Source organism: Callithrix jacchus, chromosome 3, assembly GCF_049354715.1.
Source record: "Callithrix jacchus isolate 240 chromosome 3, calJac240_pri, whole genome shotgun sequence".
NCBI classification, from domain to species: Eukaryota; Metazoa; Chordata; class Mammalia; order Primates; family Cebidae; genus Callithrix; species Callithrix jacchus.
Window position 1 is genome coordinate 51773051 of NC_133504.1, and position 14543 is coordinate 51787593.

Consider the following 14543-nt stretch of genomic DNA (forward strand, 5'->3'; position numbering starts at 1 on the left):
AATCCAAATATTTGAATCATAGAGATGGCAATTTTTCTGCACCGTTTATTGCAAAATATTTGGCTTAAGCTTCCATTATGCCAAATACTGTAAATTCTGATGTCTGAAGTGTTGATGCAGAAAACATGAGTATAAGGGATTTCTTACCTACATGAAAGAACTCCCTTTCAATCCAAATTTTTATAAAATTTGGAACAAAGAATAGTCTCCATTTTGCTTAGAACTTCACGTTGAACTTCAAAACATTTTTTGTTCTAAAGGTATCTAATCCAAGGCAAAGACTTGGAGAATATTTGCTACAGAAAAAAAAAAAGGAAGACATCATTTAGTCAGCATGCAGTCACATAATGAAAGAGGTCGAAGGATGTCTAGCTTCTATGTTAATTTATATTTCATTCTAGACCTCAAATAACATTTGGATCAGCTTTTAAACCCATCAAGCTGTCAAAACATACATACACACATCCTACAACCAAAAATCTCTCTAAAACATGCCCAAGGATCTAACGCCACCTAAAGGCAACTATAGCTAATTGCAAAAACAAAACAAAACACAGATACAAGACAAGATATTAAAACTTTTCTCTCTGGATATAAACATAAATGATGTGTTCTTAGCTTAATACATTCCTATATCGCTTACACACAATACCTACTAAAGTCAATGACAAATTTAGCATAATCAAAATTAAAATACAAATGGCTACTCGGGGGAAATAATGTATGTGTTTGTGTATGTATGTGTTCAGTGTTACGATAAACCAAATACATACAATTAAAACAAGGGAAAAGTCTTATTAAAATTCAATGCTGAATAGCCAAAAGGTTAAAGCAACCCGTGTCCATTGACAGATGAATGGAAAGACAAAATGTGGTATACGCATACAATGAAATATTATTCAACCCTAAAAAGGAAGGACATTCTGACACATGCCACAACATGGATGAACCATGAAGGCATTAAGTTAAATAAAAAAGTCACGAAGGGAGAAATCTGATTCCACCCATATGAGGTACCTAGAGAAGTTAAATTCATAAAGACAGAATGTAGAAAGGGGTTGCCTGTGGCTGTGGGGAGAAGAGAAAGTTAGTGTTTCATGGGTATAGAGTTTCAGTCTATACAAGAAGAAAAAGTTTAGGAAGAGGAAAAAGTCCTGGAGGTTATTGGTGGTGATGGTTGTAAACACTGTGAGTATATTTAATGTCACAGAACTGTATACTTAAAAATGATTAAAATGGTAACTATTATGTTACCATATGTTTATGGTATATTTTACCACAATAAAAAAATTCAATGCTGGCAGGAGCAGTGGCTCATGCCTGTAATCCCAGCACTTTGGGAGGCTGAGGCGGGTAGAGCACCTGAGCTCAGGAGTTCAAGACCAGCCTGACCAACATGGAGAAACCCCATCTTTATTAAAAATACAAAAAATTAGCCGGGCATGGTGGCACATGCCTGTAATCCCAGCTACTTGGGAGGCTGAGGCAGGAGAATCGATTGAACCCAGGAAGCAGAGGTTGTGGTTAGCCAAGATCGCGCCATCGCACTCCAGACTGGGCAACAAGAGTGAAAATCCATCTTAAATAAATAAATAAATAAATAAATAAATAAATAAATAATTCGAGTCTGCCAGCGAGGGAGTTACCCGCGTCCAGATTCTCCTCGAGCCTCCTGCCCGCCCAGTGGCCGCAGTCACCCAGGTCCAGAAGCCGCTGCATCACAGACTCTGCGACATGTCGTTGCTGGCTGAGCGTCAGCGGAAGCAGAAGTGGGCTGTGGATCCTCAGAACACTGCCTGGAGTAACGACGATCCCAAGTTTGGCCAGAGGATGCTAGAGAAGGTGGGGTGGTCTAAAGGAAAGCGTTTAAGGGCTCAGGAGCAAGGAGCCACAGATCATATGAAAGTTAAAGTGAAAAATAACCACCTGGGACTCGGAGCCACCATCAACAACGAGGACCACTGGATTGCACATCAGGATGATTTTAATCAGCTTCTGGCCGAGCTGAACACTTGCCGTGGGCAGGAAACCGCAGACTCCTCAGACAAGACGGAAAAGAAACCTTTTAGCCTTGAGGAAATGTCCAAAATCTCCAAAAACCGTGTTCACTATATGAAATTCACAAAAGGGAAGGATCTATCATCTCAGAGCAAAACAGATTTTAACTGCATTTTTGGGAAAAGACAGAGTAAGAAGACTCCTGAGGGCGATGCCACTTCCTCAACTCCAGACGAGAACGAAAGCACGACAACCAGTTACTTCACCATCCAGGACTACTTTGCCCAGCGGACGGCAGCACTGAAGAACAAGTCCCAGGTCCCAGATCCAGGGCATGACCTTTCCGAGACTCAGGTGGATAGAAAACAGATGAAGAAAAGAAGCAAAGAGGCAGCAGGTAAGGATGTGAAGAGTTCCCCGAAGCCGAAGGCCAAGGGGCATACAGAGGAAATTCCCAAGAGGGACGAGGCCACGGGGCAGGGGGCCAAGAAGAAGAGTGCGGGGGAGCAGCTCAGAGGCCCCTGCTGGGACCTGGGTTCCGAGACCTCTGCTCAGGATGCTGGGGACTGTGCGCAGGTGCCTGAGGGCCTAGACTTCATCCTGAAGCCCAAAAAGAGGAGAGGGAAGAAAAAGCTGCAAAAGCCGGTAGATAGCGGAGGATGCTACTCCAGAAGAAGCGCCAGTGAAAAAGAAGAAGAAAGATTTCAAACGAATCTCCCTAGCCGGGGCCTTCCGACCACTCAGCTGTCAGGACGCTGCCAGGGGAGCGTCTGGCCTCAAGTCACAGCAGAGTTCACCCCAGAGAGCCTGGGCGCATCTTGTGACCTGCCCATGGGCGGCCGAGTCCCACCCTCTCGCCACATTTCCCCCAAGTTAGGTTCCCAGGAGGACATTTTTAATGATCTAAATTAAATCATGGCTCTCAGAAACAAATAAATTTTTTTTACAAACTCTGAGAAATAAATAAATAAATAATTCAATGCTGATTCCAGAGGGATGAGATGCACTAATATATTGCTAATAGAAGTCCAAAGTGACGCAACATTTTTGGAAAATGTGACAATTATGTAGCAAGAAAATTTTAAATGCTTTTATAATTTGATTAATTCATTCTATACCTAGGACTCTAGCCTCTCTCGCTAGATAGAGAGAGAGAGAGGCTAGAGTCCTAGGTATAGAATATATATATATAACAGAATATATCTATATAGTTAGATAGATAACAGAGATACATTCAAAGAATTATGTCCTAGGATGATTATCAAAGTCTTATTTACAACAGAGAAAAATAGAAAACAGTCTACAAACCTTGTAACAGGAGACTATAAAAATAAATTGTAGAAAAGCCATATAGATTTTTGTGTTACAATTATAACCATATTTATAAAGAATACTTAATTACATGCAACATTAAATGGGAAAAGGAGGTTTTTGTGTATTTTATCAACATTCTCTAAGAATTTCTCATGACTAATTGGAACAAATGTGTACACGTATTTAGCAATTTGTAACTTGAGGAAAGAGTTGAATTAATTTGCTCTTTGAAATGTATCAGGAGGTTATTTTACTTAAGTAAAGCCTCAGAACAACTCATGACTACATTATACCTATAGCCCAAACCACATTCTGTTAATGAGAGATCTGTTGAGGATGTTTCAGAATTTTTAAGGCTTATGTTGAGATATAATTATCTTTTATTTGATAAAAAAACGAATTTATTAAAAATTCACATGATATCTACCACTGTAAGAATCATAGTGAGTGGAAATGTAATAGGCCCTTAACAGATTAAATACAACTTATCTAAAACCATCATATCTCTCCAGCTACACTTAGACTTCATTTGAACTTAAATGACATGATACAACTTTCAGATGAAAGAATGCTTGTTCTGTCACAACAAACAAAATAAGCATTTGTCTATATGCCAAAGATAATGCTTTAAAATGTTGATTGCAAGCCAGATGCAAACCTGTAATCCTAGCTCCTCGGGAGGCTGAGGCAAGAGGGAGGATTGCTTGAGCCCAGTTCAAAGATGTTGTGTGCCATTATCACACCTGTGAATAGTCACTGCACTCCAGCCTAGGCAACACAGTGAGACTTTGTCTCTAAAATATATAATTACAATAAAATAAACGTTGATGCTTTTATTCAATTCAGTAACATTTGCCAAGTATAATATAGGTAATAGAGCTATAGCAGTGATGGCAACAGGAGGAAGCCAATGCTCAGGCAGATAGGGGTGGGTCCCCAGTGAAACTCCATCTTCAAGCCAAAAAATACCAGCCTGCTGGTTCCACCCACAAATCAGAGAACGTCTATTTTTGTTTGTCTGCCCTTTCCTTATTGATTCTTTCTGAATAATGCCTTTTAACCAATTGAATATTGCCTTTTCCAATAATACCTATGGCCTGCCCCTCCCCATTTTGAGCCCATAAAAGCCCCAGACTCAGCCATAGACTGGAGACTTTCCTTCCTTACGGTAGAGGGATCATCCCCACATCCCCTCTCCCCTGAAAGCTATTTCAACACTCAAGAAAACTCCTCGCCTTGCTCACTTTTCAATTACTGGCACATTCTCATTTTTTCTGGATGTGAGATGAGAACTTGGGAACTGATGTGCAAGCAAGATTCGGTCCAGGCAGGCTAAGTTGGCAGGCCATCACCTGCAACAAGTACCATGCCTTGAGCAAGGCCCAGGAAGGGGCATTACCAGCCAGAAGTTCTTGACTGGCAAAGGGACTGATAAAAATCCTGTATCAGCAGTAATCAAAACACAAAAATCCCAGCTTTTACAAAATTTACAATCTAGTGAGGAAGAGAGAAAATAAATAAAATAGGTAAGTAAAATTAAAAGTATGTTAGATTATGATAAGTGCTTTAGAAAAAGATAAAACAAAGAAAAAGATTACGGAGCACTAGAGGGGAGTAAGTAGTGTGATGAGGAACAGTGACCTTTGAGGAGGCATGAGGAAATTGAGGCGTGTGTGTGTGTGTTATGTCATTCTTGCATGGCTATAAAGAAATACCTGAAGCTGGGTGATTTATAAAGAAAAGAGGTTTAATTGACTTACAGTTCTGCAGGTTTTACTGGAAGCGTGGTGCTGGCATCTGCTTCTATTGATGCCTCAGGAAGCTTATAATCATGGCAGAAGGTGAACAGGAATAAGGTGTGTCACATGGCGAGAGCAAGAGCAAGAGAGAGACTGGGGGGAGGTGCCACACTCTTTCCAACAACCAGACCACACATGAACTCAGAGTGAGAACTCACTCATCACCAAGGAGATGGTGTTAAGCCATTCATGAGGGAATTACCCCATGACCCAAACACCACCCACCAGGCCCCATCACCAATACTGGGGATTACATTTTAACATAAGATGTGGGGAGACAACTAATCAAACCACTTCATTGGGGATATTTGGGTAAAGGGCTAAGGCATTTCAGGCACATGTAAAGGAGCCTAGTGTGCCTGGAGCAGAATGAACAAGAGAGAGAACGGGATCAGAGAGGTGGGGACACTAGGAAATCATGTAGAGCCTCTTGTAGATCATCATTAGGATTTTGGCTTTTGTTCTACAAGACTGTCCATGAAGCCTGGAAACATAAATAACTATATTATTTTATTTTTTAACAGATGGAAGATGTCCTGGATACCATTATGCATATGAGCTTAGGCTTTCAGACTTATGAACACCTTGAAATGAGACAGAAAGTCATTTGGAGGGACAACTAAATGACATACTTCTGGTAGGTCCAAATGTCATCCTTCCACAGGTTAGCCTAGGATGCTCCCATCATGAAGGCAGAGGAACCAGGCAGTGAGAGGAGATGTGCAAGCACTTTTTCAAGCCCCTGCTTGAAAAGCATCCCATTGGTCATATCAAATCACATGGCTGAGACCAGAACAAAATCCTGAGGCAGATTATCTCATCCAGAATGGTAGGGTATTGCAGTTACAAGGGCATGGATAAAGGGAGGGGTGAAGCACTGGGGCCAATAATGAGCACAGCTCCCTGAGGGAGGGAGCTGCTGCAAGAACTTCTTTCTCAGCCAGATGAAAACCTAAGAACCTACACTAAAGAACACCAATGCTAGAATCTGATCAATAGTTCCTGTGGACAGCATGGCTCTCAAAGTTAAATAGACCACTGGGAAGAAGGACAATATAGTAGGTCTAGAAGCCAAGGAGAAGATGAATACTCAGAACAATCCCTTATTAGAAGAGAGTGAGTAGAAGAGAGTTAAACATATAATGAGAACTCTTAAAAGAGTTTCATGTATAGGATGGATGAACTAGGAATTCGGCATCTCAATTCAAAAGATGTTTAAAGTTAAAACTCAAGTTACTGGCCTGAAGGTCAAGTGAAAGAGATCTTGAAGTGAAGAACAAAATTACAAAGAGATGAAAATCAATAGGGAAATGATAAGGATTTGAAGGATAGATTCAGAAGAACCAACGTGTGAGTACTAGGCATTCCACAGGGGACTAAAATGAAATCATGTAAAAAAGAAAATAATTAAACATAGAAGAAAATTACTTTGAGCTGAAGTATGCCTCTGCAGACTGAAAGGGCTCACTGAATTCCAGATGGTTTTTAACAAGAAAAGACACATTGCTGGGTATGATTTTGTAAACTTAAAACTTCAAGGATGATGAAAAACTCATAAAAACTTCAAGGCAGAAAAAAATGTACTTACAAGGAAGAAAGACAAACTCATTTGACTTTAAATCTATAATGTCAGCAGCTAGAAATTAGTAGAATAACATCTACACATTACCATGAGGAAAGGGCTGACATGCTACTTTTTACACAGACAAAGAACAAAGACAATACAAAACAATTGGCTAACTAGGAAAGAGAGTTACATGAAGGGATGCAGAGAATATATTACCCCTGTATTTGATCTGAGAACAATACTTGAGACATAAGTCTAACCAAACAATACACAGATTAGAAAAGAAGCCTTTTGAGTGTTGAGCAAACAAGGGAAAATGACCACACAGCACACATAGTTGCATTCACAGGAGAAGATTCATGGAAACAGAAGTCTTGGAGTACAGATTGTCCCATTGTCTATATATTCTGGGGCAGAGCAGACACTTCCGGCTGTGTCTGCCTATGGGGGAAGGACCCTGACCCTTGGGCTATGAGGCTTTTTTGCTGCATTATTTGGGAAGTAATAGCCCCCTACTCCAAACCCCTATGCCCCACGAGGCATGATCAAAGCCTGGGACACAAGAGCAATATGACAGAGCAGAAACATGGATCTAACTCTGTTCTGCCAGTTCAGCACTATCCTCTCATCGGATGTGAAATGAGTAGAGGCTACAGTCCAAGCCTGAAAGCTATGTGATATGGTGAGTTGGTTGCCTGACTCAATATCTTAGCATTCACAGTAAGGGGAGCACCAATCCATTCTCTGTCGTAATTCGGATAGGGGAGCTTGGATCCAATACTTGTCATTGGCCAATGCCTTATGCACTGAGCAGTGATCAATTTACGTAAAACTTTGCATGAAGCTAACTCATTTTCTAAGCGGCATCCTGCAAGGGATCGTTCTTATACAAGTTGACCCTTACCTTTTAGTGCCTCCTCCTGCAACTCTGATCCCCAAGTTTGCCTTCTACACTTCATACTTCACTCTGTCGGCACTCTGTTTTAGCCATAGGGCCAGTGAGGATGGTCACTAACTTTGTAGGCTGCACTACAGATAATTAGGAATGACCAAGGGTGAACCCTTGAGTACTTTGTACACCAGAGCACAGATAATATGTACTCAAAACAGACAGAAGAGGCCCTCTGTGAGAACAGCCTGAGAGGCACACATCCAGTCTGGAATGTAAAACAAGACCAGCATACATGCTGTAGTCCGGGAATACAGTAAAGGTTAAACATAACCTGGGACCTTGCTGTCATGCCTCCTTCAATGACAGGGCATCCCATGTTTATTAGGGCTAAAAAGAGCCATGCTGCATGACTTGATCACCAATCTTTCCCATCTTTCGTCTGTTATTGCTTACAGGCCCATAAATAGAGTCAGATCCCAGCATGCTCTAGGGAGAATTGCAGTCTGATCCAGGAGCAGATAGCCTATATACCAAAATAATTGTCAAATTTTGCTGGTTTTTCATTAGAATGAGCCCAGGTAAAATGTTTAAAGATAGTTTCTTTTTTTTTTTTTTAATGGAGTTTTGTTCTTGTCGCCCAGGCTGGAGTGCAATGGTGTAATCTTGGCTCACTGCAACCTCTACCTCCCAGGTTCAAGCAATTCTACCTCAGCGTCCCACATAGCTAGAATTACAGGTATGTACCACCACACCCAGCTAATTTTGTATTTTTAGTTGGCCAGGCTGGTTTTGAACTCCTGACCTCAGGTGATCCACTGGCCTCGGTCTCCCAAGGTGCTGGGATTAAAGGTGTGAGCCATCACACCTGGCCTAAAGATAGTTTCCAGGGTGTTAGACCAAAGAGAATGGAATTTAACACTGAATCAAGCCGAATTTATCAGTGTACTTATTCCGTATATAAGATTTGGGGGCCAGGCGTGGTGGCTCATGCCTGTAATCCCAGAACTTTGGAAGGCCAAGGCAGGCAGATCACCTGAAGTCATGAGTTTGACACCAGCCTGGCAAACACAGTGAAACCCCATCTTTGCTAAAAATACAAAAATTAGCCAGGTTTGGTGGCATGCCCCTGTAGTCCCAGCTACTCAGGTGGCTAAGGCAGGAGAATTGCTTTATAAATGGGGAATGGCTTAACAGTGTCCTTTGTTGATTGGCTTAAACTTGTATTCAGTAGAGGCCTATGTTCAATGAGGTCAATGTGCCAGAACTTTCCTTCAAAATGTGGAAGAAGAAACTGTAAAAGCTTAAGGCTGTGAGAATGTTGGAGTAGATTAATTATATGAAACTCACTCGCCCTTTCCCTAATTTCCCTATTTGCTATGACACTAAGAAAATGCATTAGCAAAAGGTACATTGACATCTTTGAAAAACTTGGCGGTGGCTGTTCTCTGTTGACTGGTTAGGATGCTGGAAGATGCTGCAATTGGGATAAGCTCCATGACTCGAGTGGGAATAAATGGATCCTAGCGTGGCGTGATGGAGGCCAGGTGAAAGCTCTTACTGTCAGAAACAAACTGATGCAATTACCATAATGAGCAGCAACAGGTGCAGAGTGACAATGAAAGTATCTGGATGCCAAGGGATCTGTGGTGGTGGCTAACTGAACACAGTGTTCTTAGGAATGAAATAGATGGCAGCATACTAGCATAATTGATCTATACCATCAGAAAAATTCTAGGTCTAGGAAGCTGAAACCTTACTTGATCACTGTGAAGGAATTCATAGCCTCTCACATTTCCCAGATCTAAGCCCATTCGACAGCTTGAAGCCCTTTGAAAGGGACAGTGGGATTTTCTTACTTTCTTTTTTCTTTATTATTTCTCTTTCTTTCTTTCTTTCTTTCTTTCTTTCTTTCTTTCTTTCTTTCTTTCTTTCTTTTTTTTTTTCTTTTCTTTTCTCTCTCTCTCTCTCTCTCTCTCTCTCTCTCTCTCTCTCTCTCTCTCTCTCTCTCTCTCTGTCTCTTTCTTTCTTTCAAAATTTTGCTCTTGTTGCCCAGGCTGGAGTGCAATGGCATGATCTCAGCTCACTGCAACCTCTGCCTCCTGGGTTCAAGCAATTCTTTTGCCTCAGCCTCCCGAGTAGCTGCGATTACAGGTGCCTGCTACCATTCTGGCTAATTTTTGTATTTTTACTAGAGATGGGTTTTCACCATGTTGTGTCAGGGTCCGGCACATCTGCCAGGGGACTACCGACCTGCAGGAGTCCCTGAGACCGCCAACATAGATGTCTCGTTCAACCTGAGGGAGAGAGTGCACAGAAGTGAAAGGAAATAGAAAAGCGGAGTCTGGAGGGCTGGCTTAGGCTATGTCCAAGCAGCAATTTTATTTTTGCAATACGTTTCATTATATACTTTTCTGAAGTCAAAGTTGTTTACGCCAGATCAACGTACTTAAGTTACAGTAAGCAAGTTACACCCACTAAGTTATGCCCAGTAAGTAAGTTAAGCCCAGTAAGTAGGTTAAGCCCAGTAAGTAGGTTAAGCCCAGTAAGTAGGTTACGCCCAGTAAGTAGGTTACTTCCAGTAAGTAGGTTATGGCCAATAGGTCAAGGTAAGTAAGTTACAGTCACTCCCAGTAAGTTATGGTAAGTAAGTTACAGTTACACCCAGTAAGTTACGATAAGTAAGTTACCAAGTGTAAATACTTAAGTTAATATTTTACAATGAAGGTGACAAGGGTCCAAAATGAACACAATCAAGCAATAAACCATAAGGAGCCGAAAGTGGACACATTGCCTCCCAAGTCCCCATATCCATAAAGTAATGTCTGTTAATTATTTAGAATAACATAGTCCCTCTCTCGGTTCCTGCTTTCCCTCAGCTCGACTCCCCCAACCGGGTATCTGTGTCTGGGCTCAAGCTCACCGTATTGTGAGGCCCATTTCCTAGGGGCCTCACATGGGAGCGATCCCCACAATATTGGCCAGGCTGGTCTCCAACTCCTGATCTCAGGTGATCCACCTGCCTCAGCATCCCAAAGTGCTGGGATTACAGACATGAGCCACCGTGCCCAATCAGGACAGTGGGTTTTATCAGGAAGGATCTTACAACCCTGCATGCTTGTACTAGAAATCATCCTCCACACATACCCCAGTGAGACCTGCAGTCCTTTACCAGGATGACTATGCACTGGGAAAAGACAAATATCCAAATTTGAGGGAATTAATAGATTTGACTTGATGCTAATCAGATTTGAGGTGATGCTAATCCCTGGGAAAAAAATCACTGTGATCCATCATTCATTCAGAATGGGGGCTTGTAGAGGTCAGGGGGTTCATGGATTTTTGGGCTGAGACTATGTCACAGTGGGCCCAGTGAGCCTGCAGCTCCATCCTGTAGTTATATTCTCTGCCTCTGGATTGTTGAGGTAGACATACCTCAAAACTGCAGAATCTCACATGTAACTAACTCATAACCAGGGTACAGTGGAGAGTGAAGCATAAAGAAGACATTTGGCACAGCCTCTTTTCTCACCCATCCTGGTACTTGATTGCATACAAAGTGACCATAGCAGTAGAAATAGAGTCAATCGTAACAGGGACTTCAGCAACAGAAACTTCCCTTAACAAGTCTGATCTGGCTGTAGCCTCTGCTGAGTGCCCAACCAGCCAACAGCAGAGGCCAACACTGAGTCACTGATATGACACATGTCCCAGAGGAGACCAGCCAGCTGCTTTGTGGCAGGTAGATAATACTGAGTTCCTTCCATCACAGAAGGCGCAAACTAAGCACATACTCAGGATATGCATTTGGCCTCAGTGCCTGCAATGAATCCCAACACCACCATCTTGGGCTCACAGGAGGCCTTATTTAGTAGCATGGAATTCCTTACAATACAACTCTGGAAACCATTTTACAAAAAAAAAAAAGAGAGAGAGGAACAATTGTTCATTGCTCATGATCATGGAGTTCACTAGTCTTACTACATCAATTATCAGCCAGAAGCAGCTGGCCTGACAGAATGAAGGAAGAGCTTACTAAAAAGCCAGTTACATCATCTGCTAGAAGACAACCTTCTATGATGTAGGGGAGCAGTATATCTCTGATCCAGCTCTCTATGTATGATGTGTTATTTTTCTCATAACCACAATAAATGGGATAGTCCAAGCAATAGAAATGGGAGTGGCCTGTCTCCCTGGTAAGCTTAACATTCTCTCAGAGGTTTTGCCTCTCATTCTCACCCTTGGGCTTTGCTAGTTTACAGGACTTAGTTCCCAAAGAGGAATACTGTCACCAGAGAATCCAACACAAGTTCCATCAAATTGGAAGCTGAGACTCACCAACAGGTAGAGAAGGAAGTTGCTATAGAGACTGAAAAAAATTGAGAGAGAGATCCAAGATGGCTGACTACTAGCAGCTCAGGATTGTAGCTCCCAGTGAAAGTGCAGAGAACAAGAGGATGCCACACTTTCAGACGAATTTTTGTTGCTCACAGACTGGGAGATTCCCAGCGGAGGAGCCCCACGGGTCGCCAGTGCAACTCCTGTGGCCGGCGCGGCAGTTTTGCTGGCACCCCAGTGCAGCAGTTCTTGGTGCAGAGTAAATGGGACTGGATCCCCTTTTGGTCAACATTTGGAGCTCTGGGAAGGCAGAGTCGCCTATTCAGCTGATTGAAAAAGGGACTCAAGAAGGAAGCCAGACTGGAGATTCCTGGGCAGAAAAGCACCATGAATCTTAACACCTGTATTAGCCCGACACAGTGGGTTGCTCAGATTCTGGCCCTGGGAATCAATAAGTTGGACATCCACTCAGAGACCTAATTTGAAAGTTGGTAATTACAAAGATGACAGGTGGATAAATTTACAATGATGGGAAGAAACCAGCGTAAAAAGGCTGAGAATACCCAAAATCAGAATGCCTCTCCCTCTACAGAGGATCACAGTTCCGCATTAACAAGGGAACAAGGCCTGATGGAGAACAAGTGTGTTCCAATAACAGAATTAGGTTTCAGAAGGTGGATAATCAGAAACTTCTGTGAGTTAAAAGAACATGTTCTAGCCCAATGTAAAGAAACTAAGAACCTTGAAAAAAGGTTTGAGGAAATCCTAACGAGAATAGACAATTTTGAGAGGAATATAAGTGAATTAATGGAACTGAGGAATACAATATGAGAACTCTGCGAAGTATGCACAGGTTTTAATAGTCGAACTGATCAAGCAGAAGAAAGAATATCAGAGGTCGAAGACCAACATAAGGAAATGAAATGAGAAGACAAGATTAGAGAGGAAAGAGTAAAAGGAATAAGCAAAGTCTCCAAGAAATATGGGACTATGTGAAAAGACCTAATTTACATTTGATAGGTGTACCTGAATGTCATGAAGAGAATGAATCCAAGCTGGAAAATATTCTTCAGGATATTATTCAGGAAAACTTTCCTAACCTAGTAAGGCAGGACAATACTCAACTCCAGGTAATACAGGGAACACCACAAAGATATTCCTCAAATAGAGCAACCCCAAGATACATAATTGTTAGATTCACCAGGGTTGAAATAAAGGAGAAAATTCTAAGGGCAGCTAGAGATAAAGGTCAGGTTACCCATAAAGGGAAGCCTATCAGACTCACAGTGGATCTCTCAGCAGAAACCCTACAAACTAGAAGAGAGTGAGGGGTCAATATTCAATATCCTCAAAGAAAAGAATCTTCAATCCAGAATCTCATATCCAGCCAAACTAAGCTTCATAAATGAAGGAAAAATCATTTTTCATGAATAAAGCAAGCATCAGAGATTTCATCACCACCGGGCCTACTTTACAAAAGCTTCTGAGAGAAGCGCTATACACAGAAAGGAACAACCAGTATCATTCATCCCAAAAACTTACCAAAAGGTAAAGAGTATCTCCATAATGAAGAATCTATATTAACTAATGGGCAAAATAGCCAGTTAGCATTAAATGACAATATTAAACTCACAAATATCAATATTAATCCTAAATTTAAATTGATTAAATGTCCCAATCAAAGACACAGACAGGTAAATGGAATAAAAAGTCAAAACCCATCGGTACACTGTATCCAGATCCATCTCATAAGCAAGGACACACAAAGACTCAAAACAAAGGGTTGGTGAAAGACTTATCAATCAAATGGAGAGGAAAAAAAAAAAAACAGGAGTTGTAACTTTTGTCTCTGACAAAATAGACTTTAATAGTAACAAAGACTAAAAGAAAGAAAGAAGGATATTACATAATGGTAAAAGGATCAAAGCAACAACAGGAGTCAATGATCATAAATGTATATGCACCCAATATAGGAGCACCCAGATACATAAGATAAGTTCTTAATGACTTATAAAGAGACTTGGACTCCTGCACAATAATAGTGGGAGACTTTGACACCACATTGTTAATATTTGACAGATCAACAAGATAGAAAATTAACAGGAACATCTATAATTTGAACTCAGACCTGGAACAAGTAAACTCAGTGAATATTTATAGAATTCTTCACCCCAGGTCCACAGAACATACATTTTTCTCAGTATCACATTACACCTATTTTGAAAGTGACCACATAATTGGAAGTAAATCACTCTTCAGCATTTGCATAGCATTTCACAGACTTAAGTGAAATATTGGTTGGCTGTTTGTTTGTCATTTTCTTCCCTTATTCCTTCCTTTCACCACTGTTAAGCATAATTATCGGCATAAAGGAGGTTTCTGATACCTATTTTTGGATTGCATTCCAGCCTGGGCAATAGAGCAAGACTCCTGATCTCTCTCCCCCTTTCTCTTTCTCTTTCTTTCTTAAAAAACAAAAACAAAAAATTTGCTCTATTTTTTTTTTCTTTATGAAATTTATGTGTGTTCAAGTGGTCATCCTGGAAAGCTTTACAGAGATGATATTACCATGTAAATTATCAATACATTAGTTGAACTAAAATATTATAAAACACATCTAATCTTCATGAAATATCCT

General features: G+C 41.2%; 1 pseudogene; it reads left to right on the plus strand.

Annotated features, from left to right (window-relative positions):
• Nucleotides 1-1702: 1702 nt before the first annotated feature.
• LOC100385902 (PIN2/TERF1-interacting telomerase inhibitor 1 pseudogene) lies at nt 1703-3019 on the plus strand (annotated as a pseudogene).
• The last annotated feature ends 11524 nt before the right edge of the window (nt 3020-14543 follow it).